Source organism: Choristoneura fumiferana, unplaced genomic scaffold, assembly GCF_025370935.1.
Source record: "Choristoneura fumiferana unplaced genomic scaffold, NRCan_CFum_1 Sck3bRy_12;HRSCAF=142_pilon, whole genome shotgun sequence".
Lineage (NCBI taxonomy): Eukaryota > Metazoa > Arthropoda > Insecta > Lepidoptera > Tortricidae > Choristoneura > Choristoneura fumiferana.
This window is the reverse complement of record NW_027412811.1, coordinates 33,553-49,695: the sequence shown is the minus strand read 5'-3', so window position 1 is coordinate 49,695 and position 16,143 is coordinate 33,553. Positions and strand designations below refer to the sequence as shown.

At 37.0% G+C, this 16,143-nt stretch overlaps 1 long non-coding RNA gene across 1 annotated transcript; it reads left to right on the top strand.

Annotated features, from left to right (window-relative positions):
- Positions 1 to 2,830: 2,830 nt before the first annotated feature.
- LOC141444998 (uncharacterized) lies at positions 2,831 to 4,790 on the top strand. The gene is made up of 2 exons (XR_012453262.1): positions 2,831 to 3,490; positions 4,014 to 4,790. It is a non-coding gene; the product is annotated as an uncharacterized lncRNA (long non-coding RNA).
- Positions 4,791 to 16,143: the final 11,353 nt, after the last annotated feature.

Below are 16,143 nucleotides of genomic sequence, written 5' to 3'. Positions count from 1 at the left end.
TTGAATCTACATAGGCACGACGACGTCTGTACACGCGTCAATGTGTGCGTAAGACACACAGGGCTGACTTTCGCAAAACCCTAGTACTATAGGGTATGTAGGTATGGCTTAGATGTGTAAATAAATGTAATCGTTAATTTATTTATTTATTTATTTATTCAATACGAAGTCAGGCTTACAGTTTGCACCAAAACGCCTAGCTCGTTAATACTTAATACTATGCTAAAAATAACATTATTTTAGATAAAAGTGCTCCCCAACCATCGGCAAACACGTCAGCATCCTGGATTTCAGTCAAAAATTCATTTAGCAGCGCAATTGCCCTGGCCGTTGGACAGTTCCTAGCTCTACGAGTCCTCAGCCCCGCCAACGCTGCGAATAAGTGATGGCGGCGGCGCACTCCCGCCCGTACATACCGTTGCGGGACGAATAGAGTCATTTGCCGCAGTACCAGAGGATTATTGACTCTATTTTGCAACAAAGAACAGTAATGTACGAGCAAATGCAACTTTCGCCTATGCTTAGGGTGTCCAACCCAACCATGCCTGACACAAACAGCGACGGAAACAAAAACGGAAATAACCATATAGCCTCTTATACAGGTGCCGAGCAAACTTTCGCTGGACTCTCTCTATGAGCAAATTGTATTTCGATTCCATAGGATCCCAAACAATGGAATTGTATTCCAGCTTACTACGTACAAAAGCATTATACAGGACAATAGAGACAGTTAATATATTTTTATTTAAACCTACTTAAAATGTGTCTGTCTATGTATTTAAAGCATTATTATTTTAAATTACAATAAATATATGACTACAAACTTGAACGAATTAGTTATTTCATGTATTAATCGCGATACTTTTAGAAAGCATTATTTATTTACAAAAGGAAGTAGGCAGGGTAGGAACCTCAATTTCTCGCGCGCCCATTGACAAGTTGGCGCTTGCTCGCGGACTCACGGCGGATTTCACGGAAAATTATGTGACTTTGTACGAGCGACAAATTATTAGAATATGATTGATTTTCGAGTTTTTAGGAAATAAATACAATTGAATGTTTTATAAATTAAAGTTTATTGTTTTAATCATTTGAAACCTTATTAGTTAAAGATTACTTACTTACACTAAAATATTTCCTTTTAAAGGATTTGTCTCTGAACATTCGATTGTTAAATCGTATGTAATATGTAATTACTAGCTTTTGCCCGCGACTTCGTCCGCGTGGAATAGTATCTTTGGGAAGTATTTAATTTATTTAGGATACCTATTCTGCCAATAATAGTAGGTACATAAAAACTTCTACGGTTTACCGAAATAACCTATTTTTATTACATTGCTATAGATATAAACTTTTTTTGTTCTTCCATCCATCAGATGTTCTTTGGTAAACATACAATATTTTGCGGGTAGCCACATTTTAGCAATACGACGTGTATTCTACCCTGCCAACACAAAAGGACTAATTCTTCATATTGAACTCTTGACACCTTACGTCCTTTATTGTAAGTTAGGAGGGTAGGTAAGGATTAAGTATACTTAAGATGGCATTTTTAGTAAGCATAGCTACACATATTTGTAATAAGGTAACGGCGCCTATTACCGTGGTACTTAAGGAAGTTTTCAAATGAGTCCCAAAAATTAAGGGTATCAAAGCTCCTTAACAAACGAGAATATTTTTTTTATTTAAGAGCGTTTATTGAACTTTCAGTGTCTTAACTTTTTGGGCTCGTTTTAGTTATTAGTATTTGATAAAATAATTATTGAAATCAAAATACCCAAATCTTCTATTACCGTGGTAATGGACAGGCTGTGATTCCATTACCGCGAATTGAGCTTCTATTACCGAGGGTATAAAAAAACGGCAATTTTCTACCATCGGTAAAAGGAACCCGACACATGTTTTGGAACTTAATACCGAGGGATTAAAAAAGGGTAATGGCTTTGGTTCTGTATAATATATTGTACATCAAATATTTTTTGAGAAAATTTAAATAAAAAACTAAAGTATGATTCGAATAGTGTATCCAGCCCATTGTATTTTATTATGCTTATGCCACCAGTTATAGTTTGATGTATGCATGCTGAGTAAAAGTCACAACTTTATCAAAAAAATCTGCACTTACGGTACCCTAAATGTGAATTATTTTAACAGAAAAATAAAATGTCACTCGGTAATAGGGACTTCTTTAAGAACCTATTACCGACCCAAAGACAATTGAATGGGTCGGTAATAGATTCCCAAACATTCTATTACCGAGGGTTATGCGATCATACCATCGTTAATTGGCTTAATTTGGAGTATTGTAAAATCTAATTCCGACCTATAAAAACTATAGGATAGAGTTGTGTTTGAATTACAAATCAAATATACTTATTACATCCTTGGCATATAACCAAAATTACATAACTGGTAAGTAAATATAAAATTTCATCGCAATATTTAAACAACTTGGCAAAATAACGGTTTCTATAGAAACTACAAATTCAGTATTGAAGTTTTTGCTAAAAATTAAGAGTTTGTTAATACTTTTCATACCACGGAAATAGTTTTTTAAAAGCGTGAATAGATCAAGATTGGAATAACTGTAACAAATTATATAAACGATAATTTATACCAAAAATAAAGCTTGAAGAACCAAAACTACCACTTTAACTATTACCGTGATATACCACGGTATTACAATCAACAGTTAAAAATGGCGCCTATCGCCGCTGTATTTTATTTTCCATTTTAATCGTATTTCCGGGCCAAAAAATGTACAAAAAGTATTCAGAACTCGTACAAAAAACTATAAAAAGCCATTTAAAAACCATAACATTAGTTCAATTGGCTAAGTAAAGTTTTTTAAAGAGGTGCTAAATATATTTTTCTTCGATAGTCGACGTCTTAATAATCGAGAAACTGCAGCTCTTTTATTTTTATTTCCTCTTATTAATTAGAAATATTTTTTTAAGTGGTCGATATGACGTTTGTGAGATTGAAATGGCAGAACCGTTGAGGGCTCAGTACTTAGTAGAAACAGTAAAAAAAAAGCGAAGTCAACTGTCACTGCTGTCACTGTCAAGTAGAATCTAACCTAAAACCGTTTTATTTACTTTGCGATTTGGTGCCATCAATGTGTTTTTTGGATAATTTTTAAAGACCTCTCAGCACAAACTCAGTACTTTAAAATTTGCCGCATTTCTCCACGACCTTTGCATGATAATTGGACCACGATTGTATAGTTTCGACGACTATTTCGGCTCTGCTTCTTCGACAACGCTATCTTGTATTCTCGACGACACTTGGCTTGACTTTTGGACCATATTTTCTATTTTAGCGGCTTCACCTTTCAATACGAAATGAGTGAATTTGTGCGAGCAGATTCAAGGAACTTGCCACACATGGCTATGAGTCTAGAATATTTTGACACCAGTGATAAGTATACAATGTTGCCGAAATCAGAGGAGATAAAGCACTCTTGTCCGTAGCGGTAAAATGGATGAACGTAAGTACAAAATTATATCAATACAGTTTCTTGTCTATTTTTTTACATTACATTTTAGGGCATCAAAAGTTGAATATGTTGCCGGACCAAAGTTGTACGAGAGCACAGAATAACAAAAACATATTACCTATATTGTGACCATTTACTTAGATATCAACTGACAATGTGATTGATGCGACAGGTGATGTTGTTCAGCATTGGCTGGTAAATATTATGATAGAGTAAAATTTCTGTGGTTAGTGAAACATTATATTATAATTAGCTGTTGCCCCGCGACTCTGTCTACGAAGAATTCGCTTATCGCTTTCCCGCGAGTACTCTGTATTTTTTCGGGATAAAACTGTGAGATAAAAAGTAGCCTATGTTCTTCCTCGGGACTCCAACTACCTCCATAATGAATTTCGGCTAAATCAGTTCAGCGGTTAAAGCATGAAAAGTTAACAGTCAGACAGACAGAGTTCCTTTCACGTTTATAATATTAAATATAAGTAAGGATTTATAATAATTTTGATCTTTTTTTCAGGTGGATGTAAACACATGTTGGTGTTTTTATTTTGGTTGCAAAAAAAGCCAGTGAAGGAGCATAACCTGTTTTTTCCAAGGACATGCATTTTTCCATAAAAAAGAGGCATAGAAGTATCACGGAACTCCTCAATGGTTAATGGAAGAGAATAGAATAGACCTTAGATTTAGCACGGAAATGTAATTTTGAACATGATGATATCTTAATACAGAAATGTATTTTTAGTTGACAATGCAAGTACAGTCGAGAAAAAGTACAGTCAGCAAAATTTTTTTCTTAAAAATATAATTTTTGGTTTTTATTTGTGTAAGTTTTTATTTTTCCTCACAATACTTTTTGTTGACTATACTTGTCTTGCATTGTCATCTAATCTGTAATCAGTATAAGTACTGCTGTGATAAGCTAACGGTACTTTAAATTTGTATTCTCATTTTGGTTTATAAACATAATACATACATACTCATACATTGCAAGTCGAATAAAATCTTGTAAAATATGTTTCTTTTCACTTATGATTCACATCATCAAAAATAACGAAAAAATGTGCAGAATTTGTAACCTTGCTTACAGAGATTTTGATCAGGTTCGATTCCCAATCATGTATGTATTAGAGTCAGACAAAATAAAACAGTTGAATACCATATATATCCATACTAATATTATAAATGCGAAAGTGTGTGTGTTAGTATGTTTCTCCGTCTTTCACGTCGCAACGGAGCAACAGATCGACGTGATTTTTGGCATAGAGATTGTTTATGGGCCACAGAGTGACATAGGCTACTTTTTATCCCGGAAAAATAAACAGTTCCCGAGATAACAGCGCGCGATAACCGAATTCCACGCGGGCGAAGCCGCGGGCAAAAGATAGTATATATACACACATCCAGTTCAACTGGTAGAACAAACGATACAATCTAGGGTCACTGTCACAAGTACAAGTACTAAAAATACAAGTAAATCACCACGGTTTTGTTATAACTTATGATCAATGGTACGCATATTGTTTACACGTATAACACACAAGTTAATCAAACCACGGTTGCTTAGGAAATGAAAAGCTTAATATGATGACAGCCCTTTTATATAAAAATCTTAACAGCGTGATTCAGCTTTTCCTTGAGACGAGATAGTGACATCTTTTGATGCAAAAGTAAACTAAAATCCCGGTTTAACACAAAGTGACCTATAATATTTGTATTATATTTCCTTGTATTTCTTAGTAGTACTTCTAATGCCTTTATGGGGATGGCACAATATTTAATTTAATAAAAATACGACTTGTTTTTAAATTACCCTTTGCCAGGAATATTAATATACATGTTCCAATTAGGGCGTGCAAAACCGGTTTTCGGTTTTGCTGAAAACCGGAAAACCGGACAATATTTACCGATTTTTCAAAACCGGTTTTGAATCACAAAACCGGAGTTACCTCCGGTTTTCTGTTATTGATTGACGTACATTTTGATTTAAATCACTTTTTTCGAACGCTCTAAGGCCGCCTTTACACCTGTAAGTTTTACTTACGGAAGTCACTTACGTAAGCGACTTACGATAATTTTTCAAGTGTAAATAGTTTTTGTAAGTGACTTATTGTAATTTCGCACAGCTTACGTAAGTTGGAAAATTACAGGTCTAAACACGTTCGAGTTTGTTTACGGAAGCGACTCACAGCTTATCGAACTAAATTGATAAGTTGAGAAATTACGCTACAATGTCCGGTTCAAAACAAAAACAAAATAAAAGCTGGTCACCTGACGAGGTGGAAACTTTCATTACTGCTCTTGAGGCACGTCCCATACTATGGGACTACAAAAATAAGGAGTACAAAAACCGCGTAAAAACAAATTTGTTACATATTGAACTTAGTGAGATATTTAGCACCACTCCAGAGGAAATAGTTAGAAAATTGCATAATTTGAAAGCACAATTTAGCCAAGAAGTGACAAAATTAAAGAAAAGAAGAGCGGAAGCGGTACTAATGAAATTTATGTATCACATTGGCGGTATTTTAAAGCCCTATCTTTCTTGCTGCAAGGGAAGGAGTACCAAGGAAACACGACTGATACTTTGGTAAGTTTATTTTAAATGGTGACGACTGTGAGAAGGCATTTTTATTACTGATTTGGGAAGCTAATGTAAATGGGCGTGTAATAATTTCTGCAAGTTTAAACTTACACAACTTACGTAAGCATTATTTACGTAAGTATTTATTGCAAGTGTAAATGCAACTGTAAGTAAATTATGTAAATATTACGCAAGTAACTTACAGGTGTAAAGGCGGCCTAAGAAATATTTAATTTTGAGTCATCGAATAATATCCGAAATCCGAACGCAACCTATCTATACTACTTACACTCCTACCTCCGCCCGTAACCCTCGCATGCACCCGCAAGTCCCGCAACCACAGGATGGCCAGGCCACGCCGTACAAAATACGCGTTCTTGAATCTACATAGGCACGACGCGACGACGTCTGTACACGCGTCAATGTGTGCGTAAGATACACAGGGCTGACTATTGCAAAACCCTATCTATACTAATATTATAAATGCGAAAGTGTTTGTATGTTTGTGTGTTTGTCCGTCTTTCACGCCGTAACGGAGCGATGGATCGACGTGATTTTTGGCATAGAGATAGTTTATGGGCCTGAGAGTGACATAGGCTACTTTTTATCTCGGAAAAATGCACATTTCCCGAGGGAACAGCGCGCGATAACCGAATACCACGCTAGTAGTACTATAAGTGCTACCAATGACATTAAAAGATACTTATATTATGTGGTATGGCTAGATATGTGCAATGAATGTATCGATAATCTTACCTATTTCGAGGGTATTCTGGAAAAACAGAATAAGTGCAATTTTTTATAAGTTACATATATTATTATAATCAGTTTGGCTTTAGATCAGGCGTTGGTACGAGGGAAGCACTATTCGCGATGAGCGTTCTTGTGCAGAAGTGTAGAGATATGCAAACAGACGTCTTCATATGCTTTATAGATTATGAGAAAGCTTTCGACCGTGTTCGTCACGAGGTACTTTTGAAGCGTTTATTGGATATCGGACTTGACGGCAAGGATGTCAGAGTTATACAGAATCTTTATTGGAACCAAACGGGAACAGTGAGAGTTGAGGGAGAAGAAACGGACGAAGTGGCTATATGTCGGGGAGTGAGACAGGGGTGCATATTGTCGCCACTTTTGTTTAATGTATACTCAGAGGCTATTATCTCAGAGGCTCTGGAGGGGCGAGAGTGGGGTGTCGTTATCAACGGGCAAGTTATAAATAATCTTAGATATGCCGATGACACAGCTCTTATTGCTTCCAAGCCAGAGGATCTGCAAAGTATACTGGATGCCGTTAATGAAAGCAGTTTGAATGCGGGTCTTTCCATGAACATATCCAAAACTAAATTCATGGTGATATCGCGGAACCAAACTCTTAGTCCCAATATAACCGTTGCAGGAACACCTCTTGAAAGAGTCCAGCAGTACAAATATCTGGGAGCATGGGAGTCCGACAATGAGGTCAGGGCCCGGATGGAAATAGCCCGTGCGTCTTTCAACAAAATGAAAAAGGTACTCTGTAACAAGCAACTCAACATCAACCTTAGAGTACGAATGCTTCAATGCTACATCTGGCCAATAGTTTTTTATGGATCAGAGGCGTGGACCATTAAGGAGCACATACGCCGAAAACTGGAGGCACTGGAAATGTGGTTTTACCGTCGTATGTTACGCATAAGCTGGGTCCATAGAGTCACGAATGACGAGGTACTCCGGCGAGTCAAAAAATCCCGAGAACTCATGTTGATCATCAAGAGAAGAAAGGTAGCAAAGAAGAAGGAAGGAAGGTAAGGAAGGAGGGAGGTGGAAGGAAGGTAGGTAGGTATCTAGGACATGTATTAAGGCATGAGCGCTATCATTTACTTCAGACGATAATGATGGGAAAAATTGAGGGGAAAAGACGCGTCGGAAGAAGAAAGAAATCGTGGCTCCGAAACATCAGAGAGTGGACTGGTATCGCCAGTGTGGAAGAACTGTTTTCTCTGGCGAGAAATAAGGAGAGATATGCGGAGCTGACAGCCAACCTCCAGTAGTGGAGAGGCACTGCAAGAAGAGAAGAAGAAGAAGATATAGGCATACTCAATGTTTTCTGCTTTATTTATCTAGCAAAACCGTATAAAAATTAATATTGTTGCACTTAGCCGGTTCTGCCAGAATATCCTCGATTTATTTAAACCTACTTAAAATGTGTCTGGCTGCGTATTTTAAGCATTATTATTTTCAATTAAAAATAGGTATACGTCTACAAACTTAAACGAATTATTCCGGTAGGTAGTTATTCATTATAGATTAAAGTAAAGAAAGTAATTGAAAATCATAATGCTTAACGTAACTGGTTTTTTTTATATGCAGTTGTAATGTTCTGATTATAATATATATATTGAAAGATTGTAATAAATCCAAACTAATATTGTAATTATAATAAATAATTTTTATTGTGGGTATATAAACTATCTAAGAATATGATTTAATTGTTCAAATTCTACCATTACTACCATAATAAAAAATATTAAAAACATTGCCAAAACCGGGGAAAAACCGGTTTCCGGTTTTGGGCTCTCAAAACCGCAATTCAAAACCGGTTTTGAAAACCTTCCGGTTTTGCACGCCCTAGTTCCAATAAATCGGTCTTTTGAGACATATGTTTATGCTAAAATTTTTATGTTAATTTGTGTATTTATGAAATAAAAACAATATAAATTATTGCATTTTTATTATATTACTCTGCAAATTAACTAAAACTATCTAAAACACATGCAATAAGACAGCTTTGTCTACATAATTTTATGTGGTTATGGTTAATAACAGAGAGGCTTCAAAAAATACGGATTCTTTTAATCTTCAAATCACGCATTTCACATGTATCCTCAAGCTCGCTATGACTTTAGATTGAATCACCCCCTTTTTAGTAGCCACATAAAGCCACTTCATTCTGTAAATGATTTAGCAGAAACTCTTCCTTCAATACACTGAAATAAAGAATATAAACCCATTTGTGCAACATGCAATTAAATATTTTAATGTATTGCATGACTCTTACTGAGACCATGTCCTTTTGATTGTTTTGGTAAAAAAACACGATATCTCTTCCTTCTGTTATGTTCTCCTTTGCTGTGTTTGATGTTGAAGGGCTAGAGGGTTCGTATAATGATGTTGTTGATGAGCAACTTGCAGTGGAAGATGAAGCTGACTTGCACCAAGTCGCTTGTAAAGACTAGGATGCATAAATACGCCGAATTCGGAAAATCTCGTCTGTATTTCGTAGACGAAAGTACAAAGCATTGGAGAACATTTATGTAATGCTCCATTTCAACTCGAATACTATCGGAGTCGTCTGAATCCATTGTAGGGATACTGTGATTCGAATTTACTCATAAGGCAGTCCAAATGTCAAGCCAAGGGTGGCCGAGAATGCAAGATAACGTTGTCTAAGAAACAGAGCCAAAATAGTCGTCGAAAATATCCAATCGTGGTCAAATTATCGTACAAAGGTCGTGGAGAGATGTGGCAAATTCAAAAGTCCAGAGTTTGGGCTGAGGTCGTAAAAAACAAAAAACACACTGATCGCACCAAATCGCAAAGCAAATAAAATGGTTTTAGGTTAGATTCTACTTGACAGTGACAGCAGTGACAGTTGACTTCGTTTTTTTTTAATGTTTCTACTAAGTACTGAGCCCTCAACGGGTCTGCCATTTCAATCTCACAAACGTCATATCGACCACTTAAAAAAAGATTTCTAATTAATAAGAGGAAATAAAAATAAAAGAGCTGCAGTTCCTCGATTATTAAGACGTCGACTACCGAAGAAAAATATATTTAGCACTTCTTCAAAAAACTTTACTTAGCCAATTGCCATAAATATTTTGTAAAACACTAAATAAGATTCGAGTCTGCTTGTATGTGGTGTCACGCGTTAGTATGGCAAATCCTCTTCCGTCGGTGCCATTTCGGAAAATCACGAATTGCGAGATGTTTGATTCATTCACATACACTAGCGCTAATAGATCCGTGAGTCGACTAAATAAGCTTTTATCTTGTAAAATATATTTTTTTAAGAAATCTATCGGTTTGATTATAAAATGCGTATTTTAAATTGCCGCGGTGATGGCCGTCGATTTCGATACCCCCGGTAATAGGCGCCGTTACCTTAATATACTGATAGTAAATTTGTTTGGAATTCCTTAAGAACTTTCATCCCCATATTTTCAAGTAAATAGGTCGAAATTTGAAAAGCGTCGGAACAAATGTTTTTTAGGTTCCGTACCTCAAGAGGATAAAAAGGGAACCGTTAAAGGATTACTTTGCTGTCCGTCCGTTTATCTCGTAAACGCGCGGAGTATAGGTATCGAGTTGAAATTAAACCCTAAACTCAGGTCAATAGTCCCGAAAGCTGTGAAAAAATCAAACCTCAAGTCAAGGCAATCCAAAAACTACAGTCATTAAAATGGTTAAGATTGGGTGTTTGGAATCTTTTTGTATTTTTTACTAGCTTTTACCCGCGGCTTCGCACGCGTAAACTATTCGGTCTGGTGGTTGCAATTGAAAATTTTCGGGATTTTACATCGTCTTCTTGAGGTTGTGTTGTGAATAACTGTACAAAATTCAAGACTCTAAACCCAGTGCTAAAATTTCAAAAATTTTTCCTTATCCAAATTCAAATTCAAATCATTTATTCAGTAAATAGGCGGCAATGGGCACTTTTACACGTCAGTTTTTAAAATACCAGCGCTTTTGGAAAGACCATCATTGCCAAGAAGAATGCGCCGCAAGAAGCTTGGCAGAAAGTCATTTTTTCATAATAATTTATAATTACAAATAAAATACTTAAAAACTACAGTAAGTATACAATTAAAGAAAAAATTACAAAATAATTAATAATAATAATACACGGATGTATGGGGTCCCTTAGTTACAAAACTATCCCGTGGAAATATCGGGATAAAAAGTAGCGTATGTGTTGTTCCAGACGTCCGGCTACCTACATACCAAATTTCATGACTCTAAGCCCAGCGGTTATTATTCCGAGATTTTATCCTATCCCGTGGGAATATCGGAATAAATAGTAGCCTATGTGTTATTTCAGAGGTTCAGCTACTGCACACTAAATTTCATGGCTCTAAGCCCAGCGGTTGTTATTTCAAGATTTTATCCCTAGGTATCCCGTGGAATATCGAGTCAAAAAGTTGCCTATGTGTTATTCCAGACGTCCAACTACCTACATACCAAATTTCATGATTTTAAGCCCAGCGGTTGTTATTTCAAGATTTTATCCCTATCCCGTGGAATATCGGAATAAAAAAGTAGCCTATGTGTTATTCCAGAGGTCCAGCTACCTACATACTTAAATTTCATGGCTCAAAAACCCAGCGGTTGTTATTTCAAGATTTATCCCTAGGTATCCCGTGGGAATATCGGGTCAAAAAGTCGTCTATGTTTTATTCCAGACGTCCAACTACCTACATACCAAATTTCATGACTCTAAGCCCAGCGGTTGTTATTTCAAGATTTTATCCCTATCCCGTGGGAATATCGGATAAAAAGTATCCTATGTTTTAATCCAGGTTATAAACTAACTTTCCGCCAAATTTCATCTAAATCCGTCCAGCCGTTTAAGCGTGAAAAAGTAACAAACATACTCACTCACTCACAAACTTTCACATTTATAATATTAGTAGGATTTCAATTCCAAATTTTTACTTTTACGGTCATCCCGTAAAACCTAAATTGAAAATACAAACTGAAATATAGATGCACAGAAAAACCAGAAAAATAAGACCATCACTGGGAATCGAACCCAGGTCCTCGGTATTCCGTACCGCGTGCTATACCGCTACACCACTGATGGTCAACGGTACCGACACGAATTTCCCCTATGCACCTCATATCTCAGCTTGTTTGTTTCTTATTTAGCCACTTAAGCAGTGACGCTAGCGACATCTATGCCGTAGCCCTCATCGAGAAACTTTTTTCGGCACTCCATTGGAACTAACCGCTCACCCGGACAAGAGATATCGTTACTAAGCAATCAAATTAAGATTTGCAACACGGGATACAACCGGAACAACCGAGGACCTGGGTTCGATTCCCAGTGATGGTCTTATTTAGCGTGATGGTTTATTTATTAGCGGAGGTTGCGGAGCGGAAGCTGTGGAGCGGAGCGGAGGTTGCGGGGCGGAGCGGAGGTTGCGGAGCGGAGGCTGCGGAGCGGAGGCTGTGGAGCGGAGCGGAGGTTGCGGAGCGGAGGCTGCGGAGTGGAGGTTGCGGATCGGAGGCTGCGGAAAGGAGGCGGCGGGGCGGAGGCTGCGGAGTGGAGCGTTGGCAGTGGAGTGGAGCGGAGACAACGTAGCGGAGGTAGTGGGGTGGAGCGGAGGCAGTGGAGTAAAGTGGAGGCAGCAGAGCAGAGCGGAGTGGAAGCAACGGAGCGGAGCGGAGGCAACGGAGCGGAGCGGAGGCAACGGAGCGGAGCGGAGGCAGCAGAGTGGAGCAGAAGCAGCGGAGCGGAGATAGTAGAGTGGAGCGGAGGCAGCGGAGTGGAGGTAGTGGAGCGGAACGGAGGCAGTGGAGTAAAGCGGAGACAACGGATGGTTGTTATTTAATTGTTATTTATTTCAAAACTCTATTGTAATGAATGAGTTTCTTTGAACATATCGTAAAGCCTCACTGTACTTACCTCATTAAAATAACACGTTTAACACCACCAACTCATACATGGCTCAATACAGTTTGGTTAAGTAAAAAGTTTGGCTACATTGACTTATATTTGACCGATAAAAACCGGCCAAGAGCGTATCGGACACGCCCAAGAAAGGCTTCCGGAGCCATTACGAAAAAATCAAGTACTTAATATTTTTCTAAGGATTTCGTATTGTGTACGGATCCGGTATATTTGTACACGATGGATGTCTCGAACAATTTGAACGCTTTGACTGAGTCACTGGTAATGACTATTTTGTATGTTTCCAAGTATTTGGTGATCGTGACTCCTACGTACTAAATGACGCTGACTGTACCTCCCATAGACGTAAAGTGGGGGTGATTTTTTTTCTCACCCAATCTTGTAGTGTGGGGTATCTTTGAATAGGTCTCTTAAAACCATTAGGTGGTTGCTAAAACGATTTTTCGATTCAGTGATTAGTTTGCGAAATATTCAACTTTAGTGCAAATTTTCGTTAAAATCGAGCGTCCCCCCCCCACCCTCTAAAATCTAAACCGGTGAAAAAATTCAGGATGGTAGTAAGTACATCAAACTTACAAGGAAAACTATAACGGCTAAGTTTGCTTGAGAATTATTAGAAGTTTATTAGTAAATACCAGCCTAAGGTATAAAATATACCTAAACTTGGAATATTCCGTACAAAATATGAAATCCTTACAAAAATATTAAGTACTTCATTTTTTTCGTAAAGGCTACGGAACCCTATTTCGGGCGTGTCCGACACGCTCTTGGCCGGTATTTTTTTTCACAACAATATAGCGACTTGCGCGCGTCATAGCTCCGATATACAACCAGACAACCACTGAGAGCAGGCAGACCGATTCGTTTCACATGAGGAGACGCCATACTTTGAATATGTACTAAAACTAACCATTTCTGTTATCGTTTTTTTTTCGCAACAATGAAGCCTTTTTCATGCGCTATATCTCAAAGTCGCAAGTTGTAACCATTGAGAGCAGGCAGACCACTCTACAACACATAAAAATTAATCTAACCGTTTCCATGATCGTTTTAAAAAATCCTGTCACCTCTCAGTCTCATAGGTCTTTTAAAACCATTAGGGGCTTGCTGAAACGATTTTTCGATTCAGTGATTCGTTTGCAAAATATTCAACTTTAAAGTGCAAATTTTCATTAAAATCGAGCGTCCCCCCCCTCTAAAATGTAAACCGGTGGGTGAAAAAATCAGAATAGTAGTAGGTATATCGAACTTACGAGAAAAACTATAACGTTTCTTGAGAATTATTCCGTTTCCAAGAACGTTTTAAAAAATCATGCCACCTCCTTAGACTATATCCAACGACACCCCACACTACAAGGTTGGATGAGAAAAAAAAACATTCCCACTTTACATATGGTACTCAAAAGAAAAATATTTTTAATTTTTTATAGTACCATTTTGTCGGCATAATTTACATATATATTAATTTATTGAATCAGGGGTTACTTTGCGGAGGTCCATATCAATGAACTAAAATAATTTCCAAGCAAGCAAGCAGAGAAATTATTTTAGTTCATTACAGCAAAATTAAGTACGGATTTCTAGCATTGATAGTCCCTGAGCAAAGCTGCGGATGGACAGACAGACAGAGCGAAACTATAAGGGTTCCGTAACTATAAGGGAACCCTAAAAACCAAGTAGATGACTTACATGCTGAATTGTATATAGCGAACAATGAAATTTCTAAACTTTCATTAAGAAATAAGGAACGTTTATTGTTCAAAACCGTGTACAAATTATGTTAACATTTATGCATGAGAAGTTTCAACAGTTTGCCCATTTCGGACGTACAATTTATTACTTAAATATAATTATAATTTATTATTTTTACATGAATTCTAATATTTTTTCAAAAAGTATTCATTTAGATCATAAAAGCACTCGCACACTAAAAATTGTTTAAGTTTATTTTTGAATTGTGCACCATCTAATGATTTTAAATATTCAGGTAAGTGATTATAAACTTTTATTCCATTTACATAAGTGCTCTTTTTGAGTATATAGCTAGAGGGTCGGACAGTGCATATGTCATACTTATATTGAGATCGTATATTTGTCTTTGAATCACTTTTTTTGGGAAAATGATCTTTATTTTCTTTAACAAATTATGTTTAACTTCATGTTGTCAATGTATTAATGTTAAAAAAAAGCCAGACAAAATGAATATAGTATCCTTTCTCAATAATAATTTATTAACAGCAATTATAAAATGAAATTAATAGAAAAACAAAGTTAAATTAAGTTATTAATAATTACGTTCAACATTAAAATAAAAAATAGACTATTCAAGTCCACAGCTTTCTCCACTCCGCGGAAGCTAGACTGTCTCTTTTGTTCTCGAGAGTTTGATTAAGGTGCGAAAAAGACATATACGAACACGGGGCGAGCATATTTTGTTTTAGCAATTGAAATGTAAATTTTTAGCAAAATGCTAAAAAAACATCAAGATAGTTATGCAATTTCGTAAATTTAAAGGAAACTTGAAATACGACACTCCATCCTTTTTCAGAGTGGATCTGCTGTCATTTGCAGTTTCGCCGAAAACTTTGTCATTGCGTGGCGTTGTAATGTAATCAACGCGCGGTCGAAACACAACTGTGCAGGGCTACTACGAAACTCGAAAATCGAAGTTCAAATCATACCGTCCCTCTCGCTCGCTCTCGTATTAAATAGTATAAGTGTCAGAGGGACCCCACGACACGAACTTCGAGTTTCGGGTTTCGTAGTAGCCCTGCAGGAATGAAACAATAGTCGTCTACCTCACCTACATACTATGGGTTCCATCCTGCTGGGTCGTGCTGAGTCACCGACTTCGAGCTACTAGGTACAGTCACCAGCACCAATATCCGACACAACAAATCTGCATAAAATATCTGATACGACTCTATTTCTAGGGCCGGAAGGACGTGTCAGATATTTTTGCACACTCCGCTGTAGCAGATATTAATGCTGGTGACTGTACCTAAAAAAATATTTTCAAGGGATTTGTAGTCAGTTCCATTTTCCGTTATTTTTTTATTTTTTTTTTTTGTTATAATTTTTCTTTATTTCTCACATTTTAGTGATTCGTAGCCAAAGAACATCTCACAACGATTCCATTAAGCCCAAACACGGCTTAGGTACGTTGTTTTATAACAGAGTTCCGTTGCCTACCTTCCAGCTTCAGCATCAGATCAGTTAACTTAAAGCTCCTTCTTAGTCGCTTATCTAGGTATATTCATCATGATCGTTTATAGACGAGCGAGCATTACTTAGCTTTGATGAGTTCCATTGGTCATCACGGTCTTCTTCATCAGGTATAAGTTACCAAATGATACTTTCTGAATGTAAATGCTTATTTTAATGCTAAAA